At 42.8% G+C, this 27894-nt stretch overlaps 1 pseudogene; it reads left to right on the top strand.

Moving 5' to 3' along the window:
* Positions 1 to 11501: 11501 nt before the first annotated feature.
* Positions 11502 to 17655, top strand: LOC123615345 (dolichyl pyrophosphate Man9GlcNAc2 alpha-1,3-glucosyltransferase-like; annotated as a pseudogene).
* Positions 17656 to 27894: the final 10239 nt, after the last annotated feature.

The raw sequence follows: 27894 nt of genomic DNA, 5'->3' as shown, positions 1-27894 counted from the left end.
GACATGGGGAAATGGCCATGCCTGAACACTGAAGAATAAAAGCAGTCTACCAGTTAATACACAATGAGGGCAATCAAGACCCTTCTGCCTGGCAGCAGCTAACAGAGACCCTATACTGAAAGGACCTGGACTTTGTGTTTGTGTGTGGAGAGGGAAGGAAATCCCTGACATCATGATACGAGAGGTCGTGGCTGAAAGAAGACTGCCCAACTGGATTCAGTGGCTCCTGGCCAGGACCAGAGCTCCTTTCCTCCCCTGTCCTCTGCTCCTCCTGGTCCTCTGGGGGTGGTTGCACCACCGTCCCCCACTCTTCCTGCCCACCCTCTTATTGATGCCCCGTAGACAGTCACCAAATCTGTCACCCCCGACTGCCAGTTCACTGCGTCCCCTCTTCTCCAACCCCAGGGCCCCCACCGCAATTCCAGTCGCCTGGCCTCTTTAGCCCTCTGATTGCAGAGACCCTGCCACAAGTGCCCAGCTGATCCCAGAACCGGTTTTCCTCTTCCCGCTGTGGGTGTTTCCCTATATCTTATGGCAGCTGAGAGCATACTGTCACATGATCAGAAGGGGAACATTCAGAATTTTAGAATCTCATTGGGCCTGCAGATAGAGTCAGCCTGAACTTGGGCCTTGAGCTAAAGGCTGCAGCAGTACCTGTTGTGTAAGCCAAGTGGAGGCCTGCCAGTTTTCTGGCACTCGAAGCAAACACATTCTCTTTAAGGTCACTAGGATGAATTCCTAAAACTAATGCATAGATCAAAGTCCATATAAGATTATTTTGACCCATCAGACCCTCATGTGGGTTTTATACAGCAGAAGTCCCACCATGGAAGAACAAAATTACTCAAGACTTTATGAAGTCGAGAGTGAGAGGGAGCTGGAGACCAACTCCCTGAGCTCCTGCAAAGCTCTCGTACTTATTGAGAATAATTAAACAAAGGACCAAAGTAAAATACGTCATAGGAGTGTGTAGGGGTATGGTGCAGGTGCAAGGATACAGATTAGCAACTTCGTGAAAAACAGAAACATTATAATCTTTATACTTAGGGAGTAGGTTACAATATTTCAGGAGCCAGGGAGTATACAGTTGATAATACAAATGGTCATTTTTAACGTCAAACAATCATGAGAAAGGTTGCAGTGTTCCTTTTCCAGGGACGAGGTAAGAACAATTGATAATGAAAACTATAATGAAAACTTGACCAGCACAAGGTCTCCATAAATGGTCAAAGACGATCTTGGCAGGTGAAGCAAGCCTAGCTGCTTCCAGCTGGTGCGAGGGTCAGGACTTTCCGTGAGCGTTAGCAGCCCTACGCTATCCACCTATGCCTTAGAAAAGCGAAGCATGTCCTGCTGGTTAGAGCAAGGGACAATTTATGGTTTTCCATATGCAGAAGTAGCCCTTAATCTATGACCTCAGACTATGCAGGCAAAGCATGTCTTTGCTTTTTAGGGCAAGACAGAATGTAGCAGCTTCTGCTAGCAAAGCAGCTTGAAAGTTTATTAACCCATTGTCCTAGGAAGGCAACTTTAAAGTGTATTAATCCAAGTTTGTGCTCCCACACCCTGACTACAGAAAGATTTTCAAGTGACAGGAATGTTTGTTTGCCCCTGACATTATTAAATTTTTAATTTTCAATCAACAAAAATATACGGAGGGTAAATACCCTTTCCCACAATTAAATGTCCTCTTTTTTCCTGCTTCTCCTCTGTCACCAAAAAGATGAGGCTTTTAGAAAACATTTAGTTTCTGTCTCTCCTCCTCTCTTCTACTCGTCCATCATGAAGACAATTGGGATCCTTTGACGTCCACTTTCACACCCCACTCTCCTCCTGAAGTAATGAAGTTGGTGGAGAGAATTGACACCTGACAGTGTGAATATAATATAGCTAGGATTTTGATAATATTTATGTCTCTACAAGGAGCAATATTTAACTTGTAATATGAAAGCCTATCAATCCACTTTCAGATATTGGATGTTAAATGGCATTCTAAGGATGAAGACAATGATGATATTGAATTTAGACCTTTTTACAATCCAGGGAGGTCTATAATAATGAGGAGTTCCCATCTTCCCAAAAGAAGAAGTACAGGTATGTTCAAGTAATGAGTTAGTAAGGTTGCCAAATAGAATGGTGAATCAAAAAGAAAGAATACCTGCCATGAGATGTTGAGAGAAAATAAAAGGGTGAAACATCAAACAAAACTTCAAATGTAACTACCCAGAAATTTAGAGCCCACAGTCACATTCACCAAGAAACCTTAAGCAGGGGATTTGGTGTAAAGTGGTTCTGGACTGGTTGCGTAGAGACTATAGGGTTAAAGGATATGAACAAAGAAATTGACTTTCAACTTGCAGGATTGTCTATAATCTTCCCAATGACTCCACTACTCCAGTTTGTTCTGCCTTCATGGACTCACACAGAGACAGTCTACCTTGGAAGCCAAAGTTGGGTAACACCTTAACCATAATCATCATTCTCAGCTCCTTTCTGTACTGTCGTTACTTGAATGGGACTGTCACCCTAGCTGGATCCTGAGTCCTCTCTTCAACCATCCAATTATCTTCCAAATGAGTTGAATGGATATTCTGCCTAAATGTCCAGTTTTAACAGGTCACTAAATAGCTGAGTGTATTGAGTAGGGCACTCTTAGGCAATCCTGGAACCCCAGACCACCAGGGGTCATTTGAGCCCATTTTTGATGAATCAATATCCACACAAGTTACATAATCAAGGCCATAAAGGTGAGCAAAGAATTTGCTGTGCAAGGTAGCTGTAACATCAGGGCCAGCCCTGTCCACTCTGCCTAAAATAAAACATGTTAATATCTAATATTAAAAGTGATAAGACTTATGTGCGTTGAGCTCCTAATATGTGCAAAAAATGTTAGATGTGCCTCATTCACATGACCTTATTTCATCATCTTAAGATGAAGTGCATGTTTTCTCCTACTCCAGAACAGCACAGATAGAGAAACAGATATCTGCAAACAAAAGAATATACTCCGGGTATTTTAAGCACGTATATTTAAGCACTTAGTGCAAATAATTGTAAGAAGGGCTGGAGGGATAGGCTCTAGCTGTCATATTAGTTTTCATGGTATTAAGGATACCAATACTTCTGCCCATTGGAGCAGATGCTGTTAATGCTGTTTTTACCCTTTTAGAACTCTCAACCATTTTTGTGCACCTCAGGTCCCCTGTACTTTTACTCCCAACAGCCAGAATCTGTGGCTCTTTCTCACAGGACTGCCCACAGTCTACCAGAACCCCCTTTGTCTGTAAGCATGAAGAGCCAGTATCTCGTAATTTAAGCCATCCAGAGAGCAGCCTTCAGCTAATGATTGATCGATATGTAGGTATAAATACCTCAGCTCTCTCGCCCCTGACTAGGACAACTCTGAGCTGTGACCTACGTTGTCTCCAGAGCTCCCCTGCTGGGTTATGTAAAAATGATCCTCTAGGAGACTTTGGTTGATAACAAAATATTGCTTGGCTTTCTTCTACTCCCTAGTCCACTTCCCCACTTTCCTGTTGGTACATTTTTTTGGACCACTTCCTTGAGCTATTACTCTTACCTGATTCCTTGGTCAAAGGCAGCTTATGGGGAACCTAATCTAAAGGTACTGCCAAGTTGTTTTCCAAAATATTTCTCAATTTATGCTCTTACCTTCAATATATGTGTTCCTATTTCCTAACTAGTACTTGGTATTGTCAGAGTCTAAGTTTTTGTCAATCATATTGTTCTAATTTCCTTGTCATGATTAACTTTATAGATTGTTAAATGTGCATGTTAACTTTTCAGAGCAACCACTAAAAGAATAGAAATATGGTATATAACTTCTTAACTAGTGGAAGAAAATAATGAAATAATGCAAGGAACTTAGAATCTTTTAATTACAAATAATCACCTCTCAGGGTAAATATTCTTCTCGTCATTACTTTAGCTTCATTATTTTTAAATCTTACAATTAAATATTTGTACTACTGTTTGCTTAGATTTAACCACATATTTACTATTTTTTCTTTTTGCTTATCATTCCTTCTTTCAACCCAGACATTTTTACTGGAATCATTCTCCTTCTTCTGAAGTATATTGTTTAGATGTACTCATTTAATGATGATCTACTGGGGGAAATTCTATGTCTTTCACTTTCTGAAAAGGTATTTTATCCTCATTCATTTAAAAAAATTATCTCTGTTGAGTCCCTGTCATTTAAAGAATCACCCATACCTTTGTTTATTGCACTATTATGTCCCAAAACATTAGTGATGCAATAGTTCTTAAATGACTATTCTACTCTCGTTTCCTTCATCCACGGGCATCAGTTCTGCAGGTTTTGGTACAAATGCTTTTGATGTTTGCACATGAGCAGACAGGAATACTATGTCACAATAGCCACCTGGCCAACAATTTATAAGACTATGATTAATTATAAGAAACATCCTGATATTAGAAATTTTAAAATGTGAAAAACTTCAGTCATAGAATTGTTGAAACAGGATTACTCCATGGTCTTTTAGCTTCCATTTTTACTGTTAATAAATCAGCTGTCAGCCTAATTTTGTGTTTGTTCTTTGGTTGTTTTAAAGATCTTCTCTTTGTATTTGATGTTCTGCAGTTTCCCTCCTGTTTATCTAAATATGCATTCCTTTTTCTTTTCTTATATTTAAAAATATGAGATAGAAATTACATCCACTAAAGGATAAAAATCTTAAACATACAACTAGATGAATTTTTACATATGTATACAGCAGTGTAACCACCGCCCAGATCAATGTATAGAATATTTCCAACATTCAAAAAGGTGCTTTCATGCCCCGTCTCTGGCAGTAGCCCCTCAAGTGTAAATGCTTTTCTGACTTCTTTCACCATGGATAAATTTGACCCATTTTTGAACTTATCATAAATGAAATCATACGGTAGGTACTCTATGTGTCTGTGAGATTCATCTGTGTTGTGTGTTTCAAGTGTTCATTCTTATTTATCAGAATATAGGCTGATGGGTCTCTGGGAATATCTCACTGTGTTTTTACTCTGCATTTCTATTATTACTAATGATACTGAGTACCTCTTCATATGTTTACTGGCCACTTTGCTACACTCTTTTATAAAATGCTCATTAAAATTTTCACCTATTTTTAAAATTGGTTTATCTTCTTCTTATTGATTGATGGCAGTTCTTTATATATTCTTGGTGTTAATGTCCTCCAGCCAAAGACCACCAGGAACACACTTGTCATTGAACAAACTGAGTTTATTACTCATTGCAGCAAGTGAGAACACACACCTTGGAGGCCATAAGGCAGCTCAGTAAGAAGGTGTTAGAAAAGATTTAGTAAAATATTTGGGTTTGGGTTGGGTAATTTGGGGACAGTTTAAGGAAGTGAGGCTTTGCTCTGAATTGGATGCTGTCAGGAAGTGGGGGAAATTGTATGATTGGGTGTCTTAATAAACATTATCTATAGGGAGGGCAGACTTATAATTAGTGCTTTTTTGTGTCCTGTTTTAAAAATTTTTGCCAAACCTAGTATTATAAAGATACTCTCCTTTATTTTCCTCTGAAACCTTAATTGTTTTAGCTTTCAAATTTAAGTCTATAATCCACACTGAATTAATTTTTATGTATGCTGGGAAGTAGGGACCAATGTTCATTTTTTTCAATATGGATATCTAATTGACCCAATAACATTTATTGAAAAGGCCATTCTTTCTCACACTGAATTGAGATGATGTCTTTGTCATAAATCAGGTGACCATATAAGTGTGGATTTCTTTCTGAATTGTTTATTGTATTCCATTCATCTATCTGTCTATCTTTGCACTAATACCACATGCTTTAATTCCTGCTTTTTTTGTATATATATATATTTTATTGATGTATAGTCATTTAAAATGTATCAATTTCTGGTGTACAGCATAATGTTTAAGTCATTCATGAACATGCACATTTTCCTTTTCATATTCTTTTCCACTATAAGTTACTATAAGATATTGAATATAGTTCCCTGTGCTATACAGTATGAATTTGTTGTTTAATTCCTGGTTTTTTTTTTTTATAATAAGCCTTGATGTCCATCAATGTAAGTCATCCAGCTTTGTACTTCTTCAGTATTGACTTGGCTAGTCTAGATTCTTTGCCTTTCCATATAAATTTTAGAGTCACATATATTTTCCTTATGGTTAATAATTTTTGTATCCTGTTTAAGAAACCTTTGCCTAACCCAGGATCATGAAGATATCCTCCTGTATCTTCTAAAGCCTGTTTGATTTTGATTGGAATTGCTTTGAATCTAAAAACAAATTTTTGCTTCAGCGATTCTTGCAATTTTTCTGAAATTTAAAGTAATTATCTACATTTTAAAAAGAGAACAAAAGGGAATGTATACACGTGTGTGTATGCATTTTCCTACTGATGATGCTTTTGTTGTTTCCAATTTTCAGGGACTATGAACAGGCTGCTGCTTATGATTCTATAGGTTTGTCACTTCTAAGTGCTTGTTACCAAGCGAATGACTGAGGCTACAATCCAGCCCCAAGCCAGCTCACCGAGCCAAACAATGAGACTGCATCCATACTTACTATGGGTTGCTCTTTTTTAAGCATAAAAATACAATTTTCTTGACACGCTGTGCACACCTGAGGCTGCTTTCTCCATAAGGGGGAACCTTTTATTAATTTAGACAAAGACACAATACAGCTTAGCAGAGGTCCTAATCATACACACACATTTTTTTTAACGCTGCAGTCAACATCCTTATTGGAATTGCATGTTTGTAGGGTATGTCTTTTTTAATATGTATTTTTATTCAAGTATAGTCAGTTTACAATGTTGTGTGTAGGGTATGTCTTAAACTTTACAAGGAATTGCCACATTTATCTCCAATTTTGTTGGACACTGTCATAAGGAGTATATGCGAGTTCTCATTTCTCCATATCCCTTCAACAATTGATATTGTCATTATTTTTACTATTACCAATATAATAGTTTTGAAATGGGATAGCATTTTTATTCTATTTAAAGTCTGATTATTAATCTGATTGTGTATCTCTTTGAATGTTCCTTGCTTGGAATTAATTGTTCATATATCTTTTGGATGTCTTCCATTTATCCTTCCATAACCACTCTTCTCCACCCTACTCTGTACCAAGGAGGTTGACCTTTATGGACTGCATAAATGGCTCCCCTGCCTTCTGGCATCTGGTTGAGTTTGGCCAATGGGAGGGCTCTGTCTCTATCAGATTGAAAAGTGGCTGTGGCTGAGTTCCCCTACCAAAAGCCACAAATCCTGTCCAGTGATTCTCTTCTATAGCTATTGTGTTCTAATAACCACTCCCTGCCATTACTACTCCTACATGCTTTGGTGGGCGGTAACAGCTCCCTATTTTTGCTAGCCTCAGTGTGTTTCAAAATCCCTTGTTGGTGTTAGTATTAGTCAGCTATTGCTACAATAATGCTGAAATCTCCCCCAAACTTTTGACATTCATCTGTTCTCCTTGCTCATGTACTCTGGACTGTCTGGGGCTATTTTGCCTCACAATGCAGTTAGGGTGGGCTTGGCTCTGTAATGCAAATTGTGTTCAGATCTGCTCCACATGACTTACTGCATAGCTCAAAGGAGGATGCAGGATCAACAACTACCAAGGGCAAGCTCTTCTCATGGTGATCACAGGAAAGCAAGAAGACTAGCAAAACCACACAAGCATACTGAAATCCTCTAAGTATCATTATGTCTGATCATATCGCAGTGATGAAAGCAGGTGCACGACGAAGCCTAGATTCAGCGGAACAGGTGTGTCCACTCCATCCCAAAGGGGGGTGGGAGTGAGGAGTGAATCTTTGCACAACAATTATCCACTCTGTCACAATTTCTTTTCACCATACCCAGACCCTTTTACATTGTCTTTTCCTTTGATTCTCCCTCATTACCGCAGTTGTGCGTACCATTTGTTTCTTATCGGGACCCAGATTAAGACTATATCATTCTCACAAATTTCTATAAATTTTCCAGGTTTCAGAGACACACATTAACCCCCGATTTTAGTGCAGCTTCTTTCTTTCCTTTTTTGTGTGGATCCCAACCTCTCCAAACTCCCTGGTCCATCTATGGCATCAACCCCTTCCCATCTTTTATGACCCATACTAACAAATGCGTATGAGTATTTCTGTATTTTTCTTCATACCTAGCTAATCGTGTGCGTGTGTGTGTGTGTGTGTGTGTGTATTCTTATGTAAGCCTTTTGAGGTTAATGTTCATTTAATAAAAGGTGGGGTACATTAGGCAGTTTTCTGCATATTGTATTTCAAAACCTTGCAAAAAATCTCTCCAAATTAGCTGTTATAGAGCTATCTTATTCTTTTTAAGTACTGAATTATGTTCCATCATGTTGATTTGAGTTCCCCACTGATGAATGAAGTGGATGATGTGATTTGCTGCCCAGATCCCACCTTTAGGGTGGAGGCACTCATTAACCCCGCTTCCAGCCTACTGAGACTCACAGCTGAATCACTCTCCAGGCATTGCTATAGGTTGAAGGAGCTGCCTTGCCCAGGGGTAACTACTTCCCCCAGGTAAGACCACATCCAATGACTAGTCAGTGTGGAGGCACAAAGGCCTGGCCTCACCTCCTCCATTCATAATTTTTCTGAATGGCCCTCCTAGCTTTAGATAGCCCTGTAGGATCCGCTGAAGCCTCTATTGCAACTGCATGGCTCTTCAAATTCTCCCTCTACTCAAACCTGATTCCCTTACTCTCTTATAAGTGTTAATGAGACCTGTTTCTGGGGAAACTTACAATATTTGGTGCTAGAAATGGTCCTAAGAAATATATTATGAAATAGGGTTTTGGAGCGCAGTTACCTGACAGCTGGCTAGAAATGGGGACTATATCCCTGGGGATAAGGGATGTACTAATGACCTCTGTGATGTGGGAGTGGTGTAACTGTCAATACTTTCCCTGGTGGTGAGCAGAGATTGCACACCAATGGATGGAAATTTAGTGGAAGGAACAGTATCTCTGGAGTTTAAGTGGTTCAGAGGAAGTAGTAATTATAAAGATTGTGAAAATAGATGATTGTTACAAAAGGCTACTGATGAACTGCAGAAAGACAATGAAAGGCTAATGGTGATTAAACACCGATTTAATGGAAAGTCAAAAACCAAAGTGCCTCATCTAGAAGAGAGGTAGCGAAGTCGAAGGTTGGCCTGTAAGCTTTAGTCCTCTTTGTCCTGCAGTCCAAGTCTATTTGTGCTTTCTACCACACATGAAGCTAACCCATGCATGAAACAGCCTCAGCCTTTCCCCCTCTCTTTCATGTATTCTGGAAAAATAACCAAAATTTAAAATGAGGCAAAAGTAATTCCATGGCCTTTTAACATTATATCAGAATGCTACCTTGCAAGGCCAGCTGAGGCTTATCTGCCTGTCAGGAAATGTAACTTTCCCAGCGACAGAGGAAGTAGCAGGCGCTTTTTGCAGCACTGCTGACTTGATGGATTAGCATGAAGAGAAACGTTAGGAGGAACGTTTTTTCGCTTTTCTGCCCATTAGAGAAAGTCATACTTTTATTGCCCCGCAGGCTACCAAGCAGGTCTGTACCTGGACTGACAACAGCAGTTCTGCACTCCCTTCTCCTCCACTTAACAACCAAGGTGCTATAAAGGTAAACGCTTTCTCTCAACCACCTGTCATGGTGCTGGTTCTCTGAATAATGGATTAAATAAAACTTTGACAGGTGTTCACCAACAAATGTGTGGGAGTCACGATTTGTAAAAATTAGGTATTGTGCTTCCAAGCAGCTTTCTGGAAACGAGGAACTCTGCCCCCAGAGCCTCCTAAGCTGATTCCTCCTTACATCGCCTGGGCCAAAATGAGCTCAGGAGCCATTTCCCCAGGGGCGCGGAACCCACTGGTTTGGAAGAGTCAGCATCCGGGACTGGATGATCACCAGTGGGGCTCCATCACCAGCACCCTCACGGGGCTTTCTATTCTGTTCTCTAATGCAAGGCTCAACACCAGCCACAGCACGGCAGGGGACATACCTTCTGAGCAAGTCATGGACCCCATTTACCGGACCAGGGAGGGAGAGGTGCCATATTCACTGAGACTCAGTTTCTTTTTGAACAGCGTCTGACATTTATTGAAAATAAGGAAAAGACGTTTGTCCAGGTAGTGTAGAAGAGCTGGGCAGAGTGCAGGGGTCACCGTGTTGAACAAAGGCACACATCAGAGACACAGCTGCAAACTCAGAAGAGAACCGGATTCTGGGCGAAACTAACAGGTCCACAGGAGACAATGAGCGACTCGATTCGGCTGCCAGGCACCCCTGGGACCTGGCGGCCACCTGGCAGGAGCAGAAGATGTCTCTGGGAGTAGGGAGGGAATGGGTCCCGCTGAAGGCGAAGGGCTGGCCGGTCCCTCCAGGCTGGGTGGCGAGCTGCTGGAGTCATTGTCCAGGGGCTGTGGCCAGCTCAGATACCTCCCGGGTGAGTCCGGACCGCTGAAGGCTGTAGTGTGTTGGCGGGACGCGGTGGACCGGGATGGCAGCGGCAGTGGCAGCGAAGGTCTCTGGGCACCTGGATGCGGGCCTGGCAGTCGGGCAGGGGGCGGGCGGCTGGCAGCGGCCGGGCCGTGGGTGGTCTGTCCCGTGTGTAACGGGAGCCCGGCTTGCAGCTGGAGCGCAGGACCGAGTCCAAGTGTGCATGGGAGGGGCCGGGCTGGCCGGAGAGGGCGGCGGCCGCCTCAGAGCCAGGCCCGGCGGCGGCGGCAGCGGGAACCTGGAGCGCTATTCCTGGAACAAAGGCAAGCACTACGCGGGAGGGGACGCGAGCGCGGGGGAGATCGCGGCGACTCGAAGGTGAGGGAGGGAGGAGGCGCGGCGGGAGGACGCCCGTGGCCATCTGGGCGGCGGCGACTGGCGCAGCGGACCCTCCCCCGAGCACCCGCCCCCAGGCCCGAGGGGCTCCCGGCCTAGAAGTCCTCGTCCTCCACCCAGCCAAAGACCCGCTTCATCTCGGCCAGGAAGCCCCGGTAATCGTTGAGGAGGGGGCTCTGCTTCCTGATGTAGGGGATCACCCACTGCAGGGCCGGCCCGGTGAGGCGGGTGATGAGGAACGTCACCTTCAGGGCATCGCTGGAGAACAGGGTCTCGTCCACTAACATGTAGGCGCCCGTCTGCACGATGAACTCCGGGAGCCGGTCGGTGTCGCCGTCAAACGTCTCGGGGAAGGGAATGGGGTTCCTCCACCGACGCGCCTGGGGCCGGAGGGGCAGGGCCAGGAGGGCCTTGATCAGCTGCACTCGGCCGTCCATCGCTCCTGGCTCGCTTTGCTGGGCTCCGCGGGGCTCGGTGGAGGTCCGCGAGGAGGCGTGGCGGGAAGTGCGTGTGTGCGGAGGCGGGCGCGGGGTTCGTGCGGGCGGGGCCATGGGCGGTACCCGGCGCCGGCGTGGCTCCGCCCACAGGCTCGGGCGTTCTCTAGTGCGCAGGTGCGGCATGGGGGCCTAGCTCGACAGGGACTTGAGGGTGATGGGGAGGGGCTAAGACCCCTCGAGGAGGCGTGGTCAGAATCGGAGGGGCGGGGCCGAGGTTTCCTGAGGTGGGACGCGGGAATCTTTTAAGTGTTGAGGGCTCAGCCCACATATTGGGTGTTCTGTAGTGCGCAGGTGCAACTCGGGGGCGCGCTCTCGCTTGAGGGGCGGGGCCACAGTTGGAGGGGCGGACCAAGGTTTCCCTAGGCCGGCTGTGAGCGAGGGATGGGGACCATGGGAGGAGCTCTGGACAGTGCTGTAAATTATTAGGGAGGATTCCACAGCACGTACAGGACAGAGTCCCTTCTTGGACTTGAAGAGTCGTCCCTTTTCAGCCCTCCGCCCCTCAGCCCTAGTGTATTCTTTGTCGACCTTTGCACCCAGACCCCACTTGAGTGCGGTTCTGTAAACACATTTTCCTATTTTTGCTTTCATTACTCAGCTGGGGAAGTATCCCACCGCTCTTTGTAGTGTGATTGCCTTGCACTATAATAGGAAGTCTCCAAATATTAGTCAGCATAATTCAGAGCAGCATATTCAAAGAATATTGCACCATGACCAGTTAATGTAAAGAGAGTTAAATTATAAGAAATCTCTTAATTTAGTATATAGAGACCAAAGATTATCAGTATAGAAACCGAAAGATAAAAGTAAGAGGTATTGAATGCTTTTCAAATATGACGTTATACATTTCCATACGTGAGAATAAAGGAAAGGAATAACTAAGACATTAACCACCTCAAGAAGGGAAAACTAATCATTACCAGTATATCTGAATTCATTTGTATGGCTGAGTACAAAATTGATATAAATTCTTCACATGCTTTCACATATGCAGAAAATAAACAGTTAAAATAGTGCTGTTAGTGATTCAATTCAGAAAAGCAATTTAAAAGAAATGGTGTTTAGGAATAGACACCAAAAATCATAAAAGCCACTTAAAGAACATTTTGTAAGGCTAAAGAGGGAATACAAAAGAATACTCAAGCAAACACAAATGCATACCCAGGTCTGAAGTTGCACGACATCTTAAAGATGTTAATTTTCCCTATGTGAGGAGAGAAACTATGGACTCAAATACTGCCAGGAGGTGTACATGCTCCCTTAGGCGTTGGAGAAGCTGAAGAAGTAGACTCAGATGGAGCTGGCTGAGCCACAGAGCCAGCTGCTGCCCCATACCAACAAGGCGACAGCACGTTTGCCTCCACCTGCTTGAGTTGCAACAGTGCTTGGTGCTCCCATGACCTGCAAGTGCAAAATATATCTTGTGGATCTGGCTTATCCAGAATTATTCACAAGTAAAAAAAATTCAAAGTGTATGAAACGCTAGTTTTCTGACATTGGACATCAAGCAGCCAGGGTGATGTTCCCTAAGAGTGAAAAAACACATAAAGTAAACCCTAGAGTTATCTCAGCTTACTGTCAGAAGAAGACATCCAACCTGCCTGTTTTGTTTGTTTATGTGTATATGTTGGTTGGTTTGTTTACACTTGCTGATCCAAAAATGGAAAGGGGGGGCAGTTAAAGCTCAGTGGTACAGCACATGCTTAGCATGCATGAAGGCCTGGGTTCAATCCCCAGTACCTCCATAAAATTTTTTTTAATATATAAAGTGCATATAAGAGTGTGAAATATCAGGCACTCTTATACTAGTGGAAAGACTATTAAATATTGCAATCCCTTTGGAGGATAATTTGGCAGTATATGTTTAAAAAACAAACAAACAAACAAAAAACCAAAATGTAAAGCAGATGTGAGAAGTCCTCCAAGTCTCCCAAAGTTTCCTCTTGGTTCTTGCCCTCTAGGTCCTACCTTTCTAGTGAGGGTATTTAAAAGCCTCCTCCTGTTAGGCCTCTTTCCCCAGACCCAGGCCCCCTCCATCCAGACCAGGCACCTCTTATTGCCACTTAGTCCCTCTGAGGGCGTTAGTTAGGGTGGGAGGGTGAACCAGCCCCAAGTACTCCCTGGCCTGTGGACGGTGACAGGTCAGAGAACCTCCAACAGCTGAGGGAAGTCATCATAACTTGGCTGGGCAGCCCGTAGATCCAGGCATCCAAGCTACATCTGAATTGTGACAAAGATTCAGTACTGGATTCCTATCACAAGCTTGGGAAGGCCATCTGTTGCCACCCGTGGTTGTGCTAGGCTGAAACGGAATCTGGTTGGTCATAATACCCCAAATGTCACTGACCATCTGCTCACCTAACTCCTAAGTCACCATCAAGAACAGCATTTCTGAGGCTCTCTGGAGAGAGGGGCACACACTGTGGGGACAGTATATACTGGCTGGGGTGAGGGTGAGAGCAGCTAGGTGGGAGTAGCTCACACCCTAATGGGCATCTCACTCCTTAACACACAGAACTTAATAACAGGGATATAAAGTTCCAGCTGTGATGGGAGACCACGGGAGCTTCTCCGACCTCCATGTGCTGGGGAAGCCCTCAGGGAGGATGTGAGATGTTGCAGCTTGGGGTCTCTAGACTGAATAGTACAAAGAGTTGCTGACACCTGCAGCCCAAGATCTTCATGAAATCCCAGAAGGAGACCCGTGCCCACCTGCCCAGTGGGCACATCTTCAGTCAGGACAGATCATCACAGTCTTGCTCTCTTTTCCCCTGGAAGACAATTTTAAGTCTACAATGCAAACATTCCTTAGGCAGCTGAAATGTCATCTCAAAATTCTCTGGCACTGGGCTTCCTAAAACCAGTTTTCAACTAAAAATGCTAATTTGTAAGGCATTTAATACATGCTCAGCTTTAGAGAGGAAATATAATTCCAGTTTATGGAAAATTTTACACAAACAGTGGGTGGAGTATTGACATAATTAAGGAGTAAGCAATGTCAAAAAGATTCTGACCCTGACTTAGATATGTTAATTCTGGCTCTTCAAAGCCAGGTCTCACCTCTACACTCACAAGACTGCTTTCTAGACTCACCCATGACTCTCTGCCCGAGGGTTTTTTCCTCATGATTGGTGCATGCTGGACATGACCCAAAGCCAATTGGAAGTGCCAGAGATTTATTACCCCTGGAGGTAGCTTAATGAAATGATGGTTGGGTTTTTAGTGGCTACATACTGCAGCTTCTTGTCCCATACTTGGAATGGATTTGAGGTGTATTCTGCTGTCTCCCATAGTCCCCTACTCCCCCAATAAGCTCCAGTTACCCACAGTGGTAACTTTCTAGATCATCCCCCTTAATTGGCTGCCTTCCTCCTAAGTCTCATTCCCCTACACCTGTACCGCTGCTCTCTGGGATTCCCTCTCAAGCAAGCTATTTGTATCCGTAGGTCTGTCTCAGAGTCTGTTTCATGGAAACGCACACACAGACACCTTATATATTACAAAAGCATTTAAGTCACCCCGGCACTTGAATGTTTGGCTAGGCTCCAAGTTATTTTGCACCAATATTTGACAGATATACTCTCTACCATTATTTTTCTCTTGGGTATTACTGCTTGCCTCATTAGCTCCCTTTTTCTTTTTCTCTATTGATGCATTATATCAGGAACACAGAAAGATACGGGAGAGAGTATAAGTAATGCCTGTATATCACCTGCCAGCTAAGGAGATAAAACTTCAAACACAGTGCCTCCGTTTCTCCCTCACGTAAACACTCTCCTGAATTTAGGGTTTGCCATCTCGTATCCGTGGAACTATTATGTAGAACAAGCAAGGGTCAAAACCCAATCATTTTGAAGCTTCCAGGTTGGTGAATGGGTGGAGATGCGGGGAGACTGGCACGCCTGGCGAGGGCACGGAAGTTCCATGTCCCTTCCTCATATCTGCCCCCTGCATCTCTTCCTTCTGGCTGTTCCTGAGTTGTATCCTTTTATAATAAACCGGTCATCGAGTGCTGGAAAACCGCCTATGTTTGGTGATTATTAAGCTGAGAGACACCAGAAAGAAATTACTTTTAATTTACCAAACAATGGTATTTTAACAGCAGTGATAAAAGTGTATAGTATTCGGGATTGGATCATTCACTTCTTACAGCTTATTATAGTCTTTTAGATGCATATATGGCAAAGTCTATAAATCCAGACTAGACTGCTCTCTATACATCACTTGGGTATGAGAGTTGGGCACATAATTTCTTCATGTATACAACTGTGTTAATTCCTGGTTGGCTGATTTACATGCCTGTGGTGGTTTTGTACTGCTTTTGTTTAAAAGAATTCTCAGGCAAGAAAAAGATTCCTAGTGCATTATGCATATTGCTGTATCCAGGCCTTATTCTGATTGACTGGACATTTTCAATATAATTCTGTGAGTCTTGGCTTTGCTTTGTGGGGTGTTCTTGGAGTATCTTGTGATAGGGGCGTGCCAGGGCACTGGCATTTTGTTTAGCTATAAATTATAAACAGATGGACCTCTGTCACTCCTTACCTTTTTTTTTTTTTTTTTTTTGCTTTTCATTTGGCAAGTGTTTTTAAAAGGGCCTCAAAGGAAAGGGATTTGCTTTGTTAATTAAGCTAGCTTGTACTATTGTGGCTCCTTTCCTCTTTTCCTTCTCTGCTTGGCTGCCATTCTTTACAGAATGGGAACAAAGCCTCCAAGTTCTGAGAAGACTCTTTCCAGGTGATCCTGGATTATTTGAGTATAGGGGACCCAATGTTTGGTGCAGCTTCTGTGTCTTTCTGAAGATCCAAGATATTTTGCCACATCACAGCCAGATTGTAATCAGCTTTTATTTTACATTTTTAAGCCCACTTCCTCAGGTAAAATAAACACTTCAGCTCTCTCCCCAAAGATTCAAATTTACTCTAATTAACTGTACACTATCCTTTTTTAAAAAAATGTTCTTTTCAGGTACAGGAAAAGTTCATTCTCTTGGTATCATTACCAGTCTACTTAGTTTTAAGTGAAATTCCGTTCATGCCTACTTGGTTTTTACTTGTGTAGCCACATTTAGTATGCTACCTCTTCTCCTGAAGGATGAACTCCTGATGCCCTCAGCTGTGACAATGATGGCATTTTTTTTATAGCTCGTGCAACTTCCTTTTCAATATTTGAAAAGGCTTCTGAAGAACTGCAGTTGAAATCCTTTTCCATTTCTGTAAGAAATATCTTCCATGTTTTACATTTCTTCCCAGAATTAGAGATGTATTTCTTATTTTAATAATCATGATGGTCCTTTTGACACTGAAGACTCTCACTGGATCCTCCTCAAAACATTACCGGACTTATTTTCTGTATTGGTGTGTTTGTATCCTGTTTGAACTTCCTGTTCTTCTTGGTGTACTTAAACATTATGGTCATGTGGAAATCCAGAAATGGAAAAGATCAGAAGAAAACCAACTGGCTACATCCCCAAACAAATGTGAAAATGTTAACAGTACTAAAAGGTTTCGTGAACATTTTGAGAATTATGGAATTATTGGAAAGGAAATGGTGAAAAGTCATTGTTGTCTACCTAAAATAAATATATATGGAGACCAAAGCCCAATGGAAATTTTTATTTTCTAACTATTGAGTAGCCAAGACATATTGTAGTTTTACAAGGCAGAGAGATTAAACTGTGTTCTTATTTCCAAGAATGCTGATTTACATGAATGCAATTAAACAATGAATTTTCCTGAATTTAAAGCCAAGTGGTTCGAGTGAAGGCTTTTTGATTACTCATGATCATTACTTCTAAACTTCCAGGATCATTCTGTTTAAGTTAAATGGCCTTGTACAGGATTTCACCCTTCGGTTCTTTTTTGTTAGAACATGATTCAAGGTTACCACTGCCATAAGCATTGATTCATATCATGGTTCATGTTAACCTGGCCCTGTTCATTCTGTGTGACTTCAATTAGCAGAAGCCCATCTTTACTATAGTATTCAATTCGTAAAAATAATGTATTAAACTCATGTTGTAGTTTCTTATGTAAAGATGTGTTTTCTTAAATCTCTGTGATGAAAATAAAACAATAATTTTACCACTAAAAAACCAATAATTTTGTTCCCTAACCCCTCCCAATGACCCAGCCACCTCCATTCTACTGAGTTCTTTCTTCCCTGCTCCCCGTCATCAATCCCAGAGTCAGCCTCATGACGTTTTTGATCACTATCAGGTAACAGAATGTCTCTGGTGACCTTAGTGTTCCACAGCATCAGTATTGAGTAGTTGGTATGTCCTGCCCAAGTTAATGATCACAACTCTAATCTTCTTGTGGTGTCAAAGCCTCTCCCAGCTCAGGCCTGGCCCAGGCTGAAGCCTGCAGGAGGAAAGGAGCGCAAGTCATGGTGTGATACTTCCACGGGGACTCAGCCAGCCTCTGCTGCCCTCCCCTTTTGCAACCACTAGTTCCCCAGGGTCTGCTGAGCAAAGGGAGGGACAAGAGTTCAGGGTAATGGCAAGTATCTCTTATCTGGATGGCGTTTAGCAGCTGTTTAAGTCTGACTGTTTAAATGTTCTCTCTCGGTGAGGTCTTTCATGGCTGCTTTGGAGACCCCATCTCTGGGCCTCGGGCCCCTGTAGTTCCCTGACACAGAGCCTCTACATGGAGAACTGCCCCTCCCCTCCCAGTCACTCCCATTGTAAATTTATTTGTGCTTCTGACTTCTTCCCACTGCCTCCCTCAAGCTTCAAGGGAGACAACGCAAGACCTCCAAGTGGCCTCCTTGAAGTCCTAATCTCTCTAGTAAATTTGGACATTTTCCACTTGTAAACTCGGTGGTTTTTCCAGCTTCTCTCAAGAGGGCCCTTCTTGACTCCAAATCCCTCTGATTCTGCTATGTTAGTAAACATTCTCCACAGGTGAGCAGCCAGAGTTCACATGTCTGTGGCCTTTGAAAGGGAGCATGGAGAAAGGTCAGAAGTACAGACGGCATAGGAACAAAAAACACATCAAACCAAAGGAGGGATAACGTAGCTTCAATTTTAATGGTTCCATCAGGGGAAAGATTTGTTGATCCACACCATTTTCTGGGATTTTTCATAATCCTCGAGGATTGTAGGTGGGTAAGTCACATGACTTTTAGGTAAAGGCCAGCTCCACCCCGGTGTTGTCTGTGTCAGTGTCCACAGCCACTTTGTCAAGTCTTCATCGTTTGTGTGCCTCCCCAGTTGCCTACCGAGTAAAAAGCTCAGCGTGTTTTTGGAGGTCAGGGTGGGTTTCAGGTACATATCTGCTATCCTTCTGATGATGGGCGTGGGCGTGCTGGGATTGACTTTAGTGGCTCCCCGATCCATGACTTGTTGACGCCACAGACGGCTTCAGGAAGAGAGCGCAACCGAGAAAGCCTGTGAAAGTTGATGGAATCTAGAATTACCTGTAGGAGAAATACCAAGTGGCCCCAGAAGCCCCTCTGCATTTCTGTCTCCTGAACACACGCATGTACTCATGCATAGACACACACACACACACACACACACACACACACACACTTGGTCATAAGACCTTGAGGTAACACCTGATTTGAAATGCCAGCTTTATAATTTCTTTGATCCCCACATACTATGTGAAACTATTTCTAGAATCTCTATTTTGTTCCATTGACATATTTAACAATTCCTATTTCAATTGCTAATCCTATAGAGTAAATGTTAACATACAGTATGACAAGCTCCCCGCCTTGGCTAAGCCTTCACATTTTCTCTTCAAGGTAATTTTACAATCTAGTCCTCCAGTTCCATGTACATAATCAAAATCCTGTTATAATTTATGTTTGGGATTGCACTGAAGTCATAGACTAATTTAAAGAATCGATACCATTTGAAAAATTAGTCTTTCCTTCCAAAAACATGTTATTTAAAATATTATTTTAGTGTCTAAACAGGAAGCTCATAAAAAGTTTTATATATATTTTCCCTATGTTTTAAAAAAGTTAATTATATTTGTAGGTGTTTACAATGCTTGGGACAATCTGAATAGGACATTTTTCTATTGTATTTTCTAATTATTAGAAGAGTATGCAAAAATTATTTATTTTTTACGCGTTTAACTTATATCAACCAAACTTTCCTGATCTACTTGCCTTCATTTTTCCAGGAAGGCAATCCCTTAAGAAAAAGAGAGTTTTGCCACTTCCTTTTGCTAATGAAATACTGTACACTAATAATACTTCTTATCTCATTCTAACTTCTTTCAGACACTGAACACAGTATCTTAGTGTCTTTACATGGTTGTATGTGGGGTGGGGGGAAACCTGGATGATGAGCTTTCCTGGCCACTCAAGGAAGGGTGTGTATGACCTGGGTCCTTCTCATAGACCTCCATGCCTCAATTTCCTCAGTTGTCATGTGAGACTGACCACAGTAGGGTCACTAGTGTAGGAATATGTCAAATCTCATTGAAATAGTCACGGTAGTTTCTTAGGACAGCACTATGAAACAAACAAACAAAGAAACCAAAGCCCTGTCCTCACCATTATCCCTCTTATAGCTTATGAAGATCCATGTGCTACTGCTAGATAATACCCACTTGGATGACTCATTAATGTTAACTATATAGTTGTTCTATATCAGAGACTTGCAAAATATATGGCATGAGAAGTCTGGCTACTCACTACCAAAATTTCTACAGTTAAACACTCCATTTATGAGGTGAATGGTACATTAGAAAAGTAATTTCAGAGCTGTGGCCAAGACTGTATCTAGAAATTGAGCAGAAAGCAGAAAACTTTACCTGGGACTAAGTTCCTGTTTTGAACTTGAGGCTAAATTGCTGAAAATTGCCCAGTGGACCTATTAATATACAATGGATGTTGTTAACTCCTCACACATAATGGAGAGGTTTTGAATGAGCCAGGGAAACTCTCTCAGGAAAAGATAACTGAGTATCCTATTAAGGGAGCAGATATGGAGATGGTAGCCAAATATGGGTAGTATCTGCCCCCTCTTCTAGCACCTCTCAGTCACTCACTGTTTAGCCCTGAGCCAGAGGTAACCTAGGAGGTCGTAAAGTTCTGAGAGCCATTGTGAGTCATCATGACTTCTGGGGCCTAACCAATCAGGCCCTGGCACTCAGTATAAGACAGGGGGACAGAGAATTTTCCCTCTCATTCCTTGCCATCTATTCAGTACAGTCAGAGGAACCTGAGTGGTCTGGGAGGTAGAGTATCCAGACATACAAAGGTAATGTAACTTATTTGTACCATCGCCATCCTCATCCACCTGACGAGCCCCAACCCTACTAGATAAAAGGACTGTCATTTACTCAACCTGCCACTTGATCTATAAAGAAGTGAGCACAGGGTTTAGACACAGGCCTTCTTAGCTCCAATCCCAGCTCTGTGTGTCCTTGAGCAAGTCCACTTATTTCTCTTCTGAGCCAAGAATTGAGAACACAGTGGGCACCTGCCCCCCAACCCCTACCTTGGCACTGTGTCAGTTTCAAAAATTACTGCACAGGCTTTGGATATGTGGACGGTGTGTGTGGGGGGAGATCTACTGAGAGATGTGGAAGCCACAATGGACACTGAGTTAATCTTTCTCTGGGAGTGGTGGGGGCAGACTAGGGCAGGTTTGGAATGGGGGATTGAGCATTTTGGATTCCACATTCTCAGGTCAGTTTCCAGTTTTAGGGGATTAGGACATGTCTGACTTTGGCACAGCTTCCTGCTCTGTCCTGATTTCTCAGTGACACTCGGAGTCCTTGGCATTTGCTCCTCTAGGCCTGAAACAGATTTGTCAGCACCAAGTTCCCAGTTTTAGATCCTTTCATCCTTGAAATGCCTGTGGTGGTTTCCCTTTAACTAACTATTCTTGACTGATTCAGGTAACAAGGCAGAGAAGGTCTGCCTTTACCAAACATAAAAGAGAGTCTGGCCAAGGGAATAGGCAGTTACCATAGAGCATGAAGTGTCCAGCAGTGAATCTGCCAGCAAAAACTGTCAATGAATCTGTCAATAAAAATTGGTGAGGGCTTACACTTTAGTAGTTGGAATAGGAATCGAAAATATGTCAATGGCACACAATAGAGATTCTTGACACAGATCTATGTACATGACAGAATAAAAGAAATAATAAGGTTGACATTTCACATCAGATGAAGCCCCAAAGCAATGTCTTATGACCACTGCTGACAAGTGTGTGTGTGGCAGGGAGGTGGCAGCTGGGGGAGAGATCCCTGGGTCCAGTGGATGAAATAGGGTTCAATATCTTTTTCAGGCCTTCTTGGTTGTGCTCTCTTCCTGAAGCCGTCTGTGGCATCAGCCAGTCATGGATCAGGAAGCTGCTAAAGTCAGTCCCAGCTCGCCTAAGGTGACCATCAAGAAGAAGAAGGAAAAATGCCCCAATTCCGAGGTCTCCAAAAATGTGGTGATCTTTTTACTTAATAGGCAACTGGGGCTACACAGAAGTGATGTAGATTTGTCCCAGTGGCTGTGGATGCTGACCTAAGCCGCTCCAGGGTGGAGTTGGCTGTTGCCAAAAAGTCATAATACCTACTTGCCTATGCATGTCCATAATTTTAGAAAAAGCAAAAGAAATATGGAATAACAAACTTCTCTCTTGTTTCAGCTGTTAAAATAAAAGCTGCATTTTCACTCCTTTCGGCTTGATATGTTTTTATGCTGATACAGGTTTCCTGGGTCACACTGGAGCGGGAATTCTAATCATTCTAACAGTCTATACAGGGGCGCTCAGACAGAGGGATTTACACTGCAGGTCAGATTTCTTCCACCTTTAATCTGAACAAGAAAGCAAGGGAATATTTATGTAGTCCCAGGTCACTCAAGGACCCAAGACTCCTGTCCCCTGGCGTTTTGGAGAGACATCCACTGTGTTCCCCACTAAAACCTAGTTGCTTACCATGGGGAGAAGACATTGTTTAAGAACAGGCCAGGGGGTGAGGAGGGGTATAGCTCAGTGGTGGAGCGCATGCTTAGCATGCACAAAGTCTTGGGTTCAATCCCCAGTACCGCTTCTAAAAATAAATAAATAAACTAACTTAATTACCCCCAAAACAAACAAACAAACAAAAAAGAACAGGCCATGAGCCAAAAAGGACACTTAGAATACTCATTTTGTTATTTTGATGCTCATGAGAATATCATTTAGAAATTCCACAGCATCAAATAGTCTTTGTTGGTTCTATTTAATATTAAAAAAAATCATAACACAAGGCATTTAAAAATGGGGACATCACACCCTCAGGGCCTTCTAAAGGTAGTTGTTCTTGTCATTGCCCCCAAAGAAGTGGAATCCCAGGTCCCTTTATTTGTACCACGTGAAGTACACGTGTTCAGGCCACAGCCGGGTGAAGAGAATTCGCTGGACTGAAGCGAAGCCAGCCCGTAGGTCAACCAGACTGTGCGAGGGCTCCCACGGAAAGAGCCCCCAAGGGATGTGCTGCGAGTGTCAGATGCTCACTGGGAGAAACTGGAAATGGGAGTTACGTGGGAAATGGCATCCAGAGTGAGAGGGAAGCTGAGGGCGGACAGGGAGGGCTAAGAGCCAGGGGCAGGGGGGCTGGCGGTGGGAGAGCCTGACGACCAGTCAGATGTTCAGGCGGAACTCTCGCCGTCTCAGACTTGGCGGACCCCAGAACAACTGGTACCCACCCTCCACCTCTCACGGGGGTGGCCTGACCCTCCGCGGAGGACTGGCTGGTGACGGCGTCATCACACACACTCATGTGAGCTGTGACCACTCACCCTCAGGAGGGTGTGGACTCACGGGGAGTCTGGGTGGGTTCAAGACCAGAGAGGCTGTCCTCACAAAGGCTCAGTGGTGTGCGGGGCTTACAGAGGAAAAGACCCTCACTCACTGGGGGCACGAGGTCTCAAGGTGTCTCCTTGGAGGGCCTGGTTTGTCTCTCCAGAAGTCAGAACCACAAATGTGAAGAAGCCGATTGGGGAGTGCCTCACACTGTGTCACAGAAATACACACTGTTTCCTTCCACTCTTGGATTTCTGCCTGCTGCCTCTCTTTGACCAAACCCATCTGCTAGCCAGAGAGCAAGAAAGCCACGATAATGCAGTAAGTGGGTGTCAGTCCCCTGGGTCACAGAGCAGTGGAGAGAAGACAGTAGGATTTATCTGGTGGGACAAACAGAATAACGGAAACAATCCACCACTTTATCCACAGCCAGCACCCACTGTTGTGCTGCTCAGATGAAGGAACACTTCGCCCAACACAGGCAACATAGTGCCATCAGCCATCTTATCACTGAAAGGTGAGATCAACCTGGCCATTGTCCCATGTGGAGCCTAACCTTAGTGGTTAGCTATCAGTTTTGTTGCCCAAAGGCCTGAAAACGGGTGGGAGACAATGGTCAATGTCCGTTTCCAATTTAACAGAACCATGACTATGTTCCATTGGAGAGGCATTCTTGCCTTCAGTACTTTAACCTTTCAACCTTCCAAGCCCAACTTTGAGGGGAAGGAAAGGAAAAAAATCTGTAATTCTTTACATGTGATGCAATGTTTTTTGGGTATAAGAGTGGGAAGAGTCAGTTTCTACCCTCTCCTGGCCTGGGGAAGTTGGCACCATAGGCCGCTTGCGGTTCCAGAGCTTGATCTGCCTCCTCTAGGACAGCCCTCCAACCTTGCAGGCTTCTGTCCCTACATAGAAGTCTTCAGCACATCATTCCAGCACTGTGTGATGCTTCTGTGGAATGGTAAGACTGGTGGATTACAAGGGCCTGAGCTCATATACAAATTCAGTTGCTTATAAAGAGTTACTGGACAAAAGTAATGTTTAAAGAATCCATGGTTTTGGAAAAGTTGTTCGTGAGTCTAAGAGTCCCAGATCTCATAGAATGACTAAGAATGAGGAAGGCCAATCTAAATCTTGGTACATAAGTTCCCTTTGGTGGAAAATTTAAAGTGCTCCCTGTATTGAATTAATACTAGATACATAATAGGTGTTTGATGAGAACTTAAGGAGATACTAAATAGTGCCTCTCATTTTCAGAACTTTAGAAATGCTACTTTCTAGGGAAATGAATGGAAGTGAGCCAGTGCTCTCCTTTTGTAGTTTTCTCAACCAGAACTGACTTTTACTAATCTCTCATGAAGTCAGTGGCTCTCTCATGAAGTCATTCAACAATACATTGATCTCAGCATCCTTGCATAAGGGACAAAGTGGTAGTTACAGCATGTTGTGGTCACGTCCTAGTCACCCACTGGTGAGGGAGGGATTCCCTGGCCTAAATACTATGAGATACCCGAACCCATGATATCCAGTCCTGCACAAATGAGATTGGCAGCAGTGATAAGTCACATATTCTCATAGCCCAGGAAAGGAGGACACGGCACATCATGCAGGACCACTCAGGGTTTGCACTCAGGAGCAGAGGGAACCAGCAGGAGCTGGAAGAGGTAGGTTTTGTAGTGATAAGAATACAGATTAGCCCTTCATTCATATGGGAGATGTGATTGGTTTGTTGGAATAATTCCGGTTGAGGACTAGGTGGAATGCAGCCAGTCTGGCCAATATGGGAACTACCTGTGTGTGGAGCCTTTCCCACCAGGTAGGGAGCATATGTGGCAAGAGCAAGGAGGAATCACGGCTAGGTCTTTGGGAGCCTGTGAGGCTCAGAGGTGTCAAGGCAGCACATGGAATTTCAGGTTTTGCGATGCATGGCACTGGAGGAAATCACTGAGGAGGGAATGAACTGAGAAGAGGAGTGAGCCCACAAAGAACTCTGAAGAAGGTTGAGATTTTAAGGGTGCACTCAGCAACTGATTGAGAGCAATAAGGTGGTCAGGAAGAATGAGCATTGGATGTGGAAGCTACGATACCGTGGGTCATGGCTTGATGTTTTCGTGTACCTACAATGCAAGGAATTTTAGAGCATTCTGATGCTAATTCTATCATCTCTCTAACTCTCACAACTCCAAAATCTGTAGGCCATTTGCCTTTTTGCTCTCAGGTGGATGCCATGCCATATGGGTTGGAGCTGAACTAATGCCTCTGGGATCCCACAAGGTCTAGGTATTTCAGGACAGATTCTTCACAAGTCACCTGGGCATACAAAATCCACCACTAATCATGTTCACCAGCTTCCCTCTCCCAGCTCCAGAGATGTCTTCCTTTCTCTCACTAAGCCTTTACAAAACTGGGTTGAGTGTCTCTAAATCATGTCTAAAAATATTGATTCTGAGAAACAGTGGGACACGTTGTTATAGTAAAAATGTAATAGGAAAGAACAAATCTGATTCCATATTAGATCTGTTTCCTTTGGCTTTAACCCTGTGCTCTGTTTTCTAGGCTTAGTCTTGCTAGCTCTGGACCTTTTGTTGCCTATAGCCTGAAATATATAGGAGGGTCTATTCTCAAGACTCCAACCTTTAAGGATATTAACACTTTTTTCCATTCATATAAAGATAACAAGTTGCAGAATAGAAAATAACGTTTGTTTTCTTGGAGGTTTTACAGGGGCACCATGACCTGACCCACATGAACAGCTGCAAGAATAAAGGATTCAAAAACAAGGAATTCCTACACCAAGAAGTTTGCAACAACCAAGCATACCCTCTCCCCTTTTTAGGATAAAAGGAGCGTGAATTCTGACTTAGGGAAGGTGGTTTTCCAGGACATTAGCCATCTTCTCGGTCTGTCAGCTTTCCCAATAAAGTTGTCATTCTTTGCCCCAAAACCTCATCACCTTGTCTCCCAATTTATTGGCCTGTCATGCGGCGAGCAGAACAAGTTTGGACTTGGCAGCATAATGAGTATTTGTTTTACTTAATAAATCTTAACAAATGCTATAAAGTTTTACTTAATAAATGAATAAAAGTATTTAATTAAATTATTTAATAAATAGCCATTCCTTAGAGTCGATCATCCAGGTGAATATTAAATTATAGAATTAATTTTGTATTGCCTTTGGTATTCTTTCTGCCTTTTGTGAATTTATATGTGGCAATATGTGAAAATGGATGACAATGTATGACAACACAAACAATTTTTCAATTAAACTTGGAAGAGGAACGGAGATATTTACTAAAGTTTTGGGAAGATAAGAGATCATAGCACATGTCACACACTTAAACTTTCTAAAAAAATCTCTTCCTGCTTTCCCAAACGTAACCTACTTTACTACTGTTAGGTTCATCACCCCAGCATCCGTGTCTTCTGTCTCACAGATTCCCCCAGCTTCCTCCCAAACCACTCTTGTCCTTATGATTTTCCCCAGTGCTTCACAGCCTCTCACCAAAATTTGGTTTGCCAGCCTACCTAAAATAAGACTAATGCTAGCAATGAGATTTCAGCCACACAGATCTGCTCAGCAGCCACTCTCCTTGTGCCTCTGGCTAGTTTCATTTTAACACACTTTACAAATATTTTTACAGTTTGAATTTTATAATTTTATAATAGTTTAAAAATCATATCTAATACTTAAAAATCATTTATCCCAGTGGAAATTTTAGAACAATAAAAATGTAAAAGAAAAAAATAAGAATCTTCTGTAATAACATGCTCAGAATTAACCAGAATTAAACTCAGAAATCTATTGCAATCATGTTTCCATATGATTAAATACTTGTCAGATGGCAGTCTTTTACTGACAGCATCATCATGCATTCATTCATGAATCAAAATATATTTTTGGATCTCTAATTATGTGCTTTAACATGTATGATGTTTTTGAAAATTCACATTGATTTTTTTAATGGAGGAAGTGGGGATTGAATCCAGCACCTCATGCAAGCTAAGCTTGTGCTCTATCACTGAGCTATAGTCACTGCACCCCGACATATTATATAGAGTAAATAATCATTTTTAAACAAACTTTCGGCCATATACCTTTATATTTTGTGATTTAATTTAGTAGTTATGCTTTAGATTTCATGGAACTAATCAAATGAAAATGTTAACATAGAGTATGGAAAAGGCATTGAACACATTTTTAAAAATATGGTTACATAATTATGGACCAAATATTTATTTTTATTATATATTTAAATTTTCATTAAAAGCAGTAGAATTCCTCTTTGAAATATGTATCTTTGAAATGAAAGTCACCTTTGAAAAACATTGATGTTTCTGTTAGTACTTGTATGCTTGGGGAAAACGTAATTGTTTTGTTTGGTTTCCAGGCAGCAAATTATGCTCAGAGACTGAGACTGTCCTTGCCAATAATTTAACACAGGTTCACTGCGGGAATTATAGTAATTTCACAAACCAGCAGCCTACAGGATGGTCTCTTAATAAGCAATTAAAGAAATAACATACTCCAAACCAATACTAGATTAATCACACTATAGTCCCTGGCAAGGGAGAAATGAAAGGAATAAAGGCCAAATTTCGTTGAGCTGCACCTTTCTACAGTGGGTTCTCAGAAGAGTGGACTTAGCCAACCACGAGCTGATGTCCAGCTGCCTGTGCAAAGCAAAAGTCCCCCGTTGCTAGGGCACGTTGCTAGGGAGGGAAGAGCCCCGCTGACAGGCAGGGCACGTTGCTAGGGAAGGAAGACGCCA

The sequence above is a fragment of the Camelus bactrianus genome, chromosome X (genome assembly GCF_048773025.1).
Source record: "Camelus bactrianus isolate YW-2024 breed Bactrian camel chromosome X, ASM4877302v1, whole genome shotgun sequence".
In the NCBI taxonomy this organism is placed as follows: Eukaryota; Metazoa; Chordata; class Mammalia; order Artiodactyla; family Camelidae; genus Camelus; species Camelus bactrianus.
This window is presented reverse-complemented; position numbering and strand designations above follow the sequence as displayed.